Source organism: Lepidochelys kempii, chromosome 1 (assembly GCF_965140265.1).
Source record: "Lepidochelys kempii isolate rLepKem1 chromosome 1, rLepKem1.hap2, whole genome shotgun sequence".
NCBI lineage: Eukaryota > Metazoa > Chordata > Testudines > Cheloniidae > Lepidochelys > Lepidochelys kempii.
Window position 1 is genome coordinate 92,541,619 of NC_133256.1, and position 5,411 is coordinate 92,547,029.

Sequence of the window (5,411 nt, forward strand, 5' to 3'; positions counted from 1 at the left end):
CAGTTCAGCCACTCTGGTCTCCAAAGCCTATACACGGTCTCTGAGGGCGAGGAGCTCCTTGCAGCGAATGCACATATAGGCCACCCTCCCATAAGCATACATGCGGCATTGAGTGCAATAAACTGGGTAGCCCCCACTCAGTTGCTGGCCTTCTGCCTGCATTATCGTTTTACTCCTGAAGCTATTTCTTTTGTTGCTGTTTTGTTTTTATCAGGGGTTTTTTTTGGCTTTAAGTTTAAATAATGTTAAGTATATCTAATCCTGTTCCCCTCTCCCTTTAAACTCCTTCACAAAACTCCCCAGGCCACTAGGCTCAGCACAGTGATGAGCTGCCAAAATCTTAACAACCAGTTCCCTATAAAAAGTTCTGATTTAAGGGATGTACCACAGTATGTATTTTTTGTACCTTTTTCCATAAGAAGTGGCAATGCATTGAGTCATTGGGAGTCATATTTAACAATAAAAAAAATAAAAAACATTTTAAATGTTTATAACAATAGAAACAAAGTACTGCTTTCTTAAATTAATTTAAAATACATTTGAAAAGAAAATATAAAGAAGAGAAGTATGAGTAAGCAAACGATAATAATATTTAAGAATGAAATGCCTATTATTCTTGTATTTTAAAATATTACATGTAAACTACTTAAGTTATTAAAAATAAAAAGTGTAATATATTCATGTTGAAGTATACAATGCAACAAGCAATATTTTAAAGAATATTTAAGTACATTATTCATTACTAATTAGGTAGTAATTTCCAAATGGCTTCTTGATCTTCTCCATAACCTTTGGTGTTGGATATCTGAACTCTGGTATCTAATGCGGATCGATGACTTCTCATCCATGCTTTAACATATGGTATTGGGTTCCAGGAACTTAGTGGTTTTCCCAACAAATTGATGGTCATAAAGCTTGAGATATGTGTAATTGTTAAATTCGCCCTTTTATCACTACAAATAATATTCATCAACGAAAAACTCTTTCTGCTTCTGCAGAACTAATTGCAATTATGTTCATAATTTGCTTTGCCTTCCTTATTGTTTCCGGATCAGGAAGATGTTTAGATTGAATGTTATTCTCTACATGGTCACAAAAATCATTTAAATCAACTACAAATTTTATGAATTTGTTTAATTCATGCTCTTTTTCTTCTTCTGATTTCCAAGGTAACCTGACTTCTTCAGTATTCCATGAAGTGGGATCCATAACATTGAATAATTCAACTATTTTAGGTGTATTACTAGAATGACCTAAATTGTCGTCTTTATGTTTAATGTGATTTTCGTTTAATAATCTTGCCTTCATTTTTTCAATAATGCACTCTATTACTTTGTCTCGTGGCAGTGATTTAAACCTTACATTATCTTCAAACTCTATGCACTTAAAAGCATCACTTTCTATCATTTCATTAATTTTATTTTCATGTATACCAAAACTATCTTTTAATTGTATGAAAAAATCAATCATTCATTTGATTAGCTTATCTGCCTTTGTTAAACTCAATTGTCTCGCTTGCAGTGCATTTGATAATAATGCAAGTTCATCCAAAATGTCAATCATTAATGCCAAGTCTTTTAAAAATTCTTTGTTTTTCAACCTTTTTTCCATGCCAGAAAATTTCTTATTTTTGGAAAAATAAATATAGAGAGCTGGATAAGCTCTCCAGACCGCTTTGACAGCTCTAAGGCTACAAGAAGCGCATTGTGGACCAAAAACACGGCCTATTTTGATGATTTCAATATATATTTCTTCAGAAACTTGTTTAAGTTCAAACTGACTTTTATTTGATGAAAAATTGCATAAATCTTGTCCAAAAAAATCTTGAAATGGCTTATTTCATTGATATCATTTATAGCATCATCTAAAGCCAGTTTTAGCCGATGATTCAAACAATGCCAAATTATAATGTTTGGAAAATCTTGAATGAGTCTTGTAGCAACTCCAGATTTATGTCCAAGCATGGTGCTCACGCCATCAGAACAAAATCCGATTATATTTCTCTTTAAATATTCTGTGTCAAATCCTGTATTGGTTAATGAATGTCTTAAAGCATTATAAATATTTTCTGCTTTTGTTGATTCTAATTCCACTAAATTGAGAAAAACTGTTGGTGAAGAATCTTGTAATTCTATAATTTTATAAGAATTACAAGCACAGTTTTACTTGAAATTGTAGAAGCTTCATCAATAATAATACAAATCTTTGCATTGTTTTCAATGATTTTACTAAAAAATTGTTTTCTTATTAATTCAGCAATATGCTCTATGATTCTGATGGCCGAAAATCGAGAATGTAGGTAACCCCTAAATCGGTTTCATTCTTAATTTGTAGCTCTACTTCATCCTCCATATCTGACATTGGTTGATTTCTTTTTACTAAGCTGTAAACTATGTTGAAAATTTTGCTGGTTATTGCAATATTTTTTCAGTAACTTTTATCAATCACTGTAGTGAGAGGTTCTTTTTTAGATTCATTTAAAATATTTATAACTCTCAAATGAGAGCTTGATTCGAAATGTTCCCTCATTTTTTTTCTTAATCAAGCTTGCTGAACTTTTTTATCAGTTCCAGATGCTTTAATAGTACACTTCTGCAATTCTGAAGAAATGTGTAAAGATTTTCCTCAAGGACCCCCAAATATGACATATTTGCACAGTGGGAACAGCCAAGTTTTTTGCCTTCAATTATCAAGCCATTATATTTCTTTAAAAAATATTATGCCTGCTCGGAAGTCCAACAATCGGGTACTACATTTGCACAGTCATATAAATCTTCTTCCATTGCAGACACATTTTCAGATGATTCAACATTTAAGATATTTTCATCACCAAAATTATTGTCATTGGCGTTTTCAGTATTTAAATAATTATTTTCGCTACTAGAACTACAGACTGATGATTTTGTCATTTTAGTGGAAAACCAGTCAATAATGCTTTTCTGGCATTTCATTATGAAGGGTAAATTATATTGAATAGAAAACTTTAATCTTTGAATAACAGTCCAGTTAGTATTACACACCGAAATACCACATGCAATTTACTAGAAACAAACAGACCGACTATGACTTACTGGTCTTGTTGAACTGTATAGAAAACAGTTGAGCAAGTGCACGAATGAGGCAAGTACAACCCCTGTTAATAAAATAATAAACGAGACGTTTGTCTCGCGACAGGACAAACTTGGATGCGACCAAGTCGCAGTCTGGGATGACATTACATGCACACGTGGATAGCAACATAAATCTTGACCTATCCGTTGTAGAAACGGCTCTTTAACTGCTAGAATTCCATGTCCCTTTGCATTTGAAGTTTATTTTGTACACTGTATTACAAGTCTTCATTAATTTAAGGTTTCCCGTGCCAGTTAGAAATTTTACATTTACATGAGCCCCCCATAGAACCCCAGAATGACAGCGGGCTAAGCGGGACCGATGGCTGGGACCCCATCTGGCAAGGGGCCGGCGGCCGGAACCCCAGTCTGGTGGCGGACTGAGTGGGGTGGTGGACAGAACCCCAGACCGGCAGCTGCTTACCCGCCGCCGGTCTGGGGTTCCGGCCACCGCCTCCTGTCAGCCGGGGTCCCGGCCGCCGGCCCCACTCAGTTCCATTCACCCAGGCAGGCAGTGGGCTGAGTGGGGCAAATGGCTGGGACCCCAGCTGGCAAGGGGCCAGCAGCCAGAACTCCAGTCTGGCGGCTGGCTGAGCGGGGTGGCGGACAGAACCCCAGACCAGCAGCGGCTCACCCGACGCGGGTCTGGGTTTCCGTCCACCGGCTCCTGCCAGCTGGGGTCCTGGCCGCTGGCCCTGCTCAGTTCCGTTCACCCAGGCAGGCAGCGGGCTGAGTGGGGCCAGTGGACCCCGGCTGGCAGCAGCGTGCCAGTAAAAATCGGCTCGCCTGCCACCTTTGGCAGGTGTGCCGCAGGTTGCCGACCCCTCCCCTATTATTTTCTACACCATTTATTAAGATTAAGATTATTCATTTTAAGATCATTTTATAATATTTGTTTTCCTAACAATTTTTAACATCCAGTTCTAAAACTGCTTCAAAATTCAGCAACCGGTTACCGGGAACCAGTGCAAACTGGCTCCAGCTCACCACTGGCTCAGCACACACACGGTCTCCCAAATAAACAGACCACGTGGTATATTTCAGTCTAGCAGCAAGCACACCACAAACACAGACACACACACTATTGACAACAAACTTACCCTAAGGGTCACATAATCTTAATAATTGAACAAACAATGAAAAATAGCCTGATTTTGAAATGTTTTATTCTAAATTTCCTCTTGGAGCATAACTACCCTCAGGGTTTGCCTTGAGGACCACATCTCTCCTGGGTTCCTTTCTCTCTAGTGAGTAACTCCTATCTTCCTTAAATCCCTAGTAGAGTTAATGAGCCACACCTACCAAAAACAGTCATCAGATCTTCAGCAGCTTTATCTCTGATTTGAGTACCTTCTAATGGAGTGGATCAACATAGTAGACCTGCCATCCCTTTGCTCTGTTTACCTTGCAACTGCTTCCAGTAATCTGAACAAAATATAAATATTAAAGGAACATTCCCTTTCATTAAAAATCACACTTGTGTCTGAAAAAAACATTACCTACAATAGTTACAAGTATCAGTCGGGGCAGGTTGATATTTTTTGAGTGGTGATGGTGGGGATTATTTTGTGCATTACAGAGCTTTGGCTATAGTCAGTAACCTTCTCTCTCTCCACGCCTACCAAAATCTCCAGTATCATCAGTAGTCCTGCTTCCCCTATCATTTTGTGGGTATTTCACTTGGCAACAGTTGAGACCTAAGGCATTATAAATAGGAAAATATTTTTTTTGTAAAACCACAAAAAACAAAACAAAACAAAAAAATCCCAAAGGGATTCCAGGGTAGGGATAGGACCTGAAACTACTTTAAACCTTTTTTTAAAACTGACTTATTTTTAAGTGGAGCATGTTCCTATTTTTTTGTTTTTAAAGGCAAAGTAATTTTACATTTGAACTGTCAGGTCCTCATGTTTCTCTCACTCTCTGAAGGTCTGTACTCTTGTGTAACACTGTTATTCTAATGACCTAGATTTTGATGGGATTCTGTAGCAAGGAGAAAAAGCGAGGAGCCAATATGTTTTATATCTCTTTGATTTAATTTTTGAGATGGTTTTTATTCTGCACAAGGAAGTGAGGGCAAATGTTTCTTTTTTGAAGTTTGTTTTTTAACTACATGACATAAACATTCATTTACTATTTACCGTTCTGTTTTCCTTTTAGTAATATAAGAAGTTATCAATATTTATTTCTTTTCTCATGTCTCAGTCCTGAATATAATCTATGGTATCTACAGAGTAACAGACCTTTGTAGTGCAGTGCCAATCTTTCTTTTTTTCCTTAACATGAAGCAAGAATGAAGTG

At 37.1% G+C, this 5,411-nt stretch overlaps 1 pseudogene; it reads right to left on the bottom strand.

Moving 5' to 3' along the window:
* Nucleotides 1-742: 742 nt before the first annotated feature.
* LOC140915621 (E3 SUMO-protein ligase KIAA1586-like) lies at nucleotides 743-2,909 on the bottom strand (annotated as a pseudogene).
* Between the last annotated feature and the right edge of the window lie 2,502 nt (nucleotides 2,910-5,411).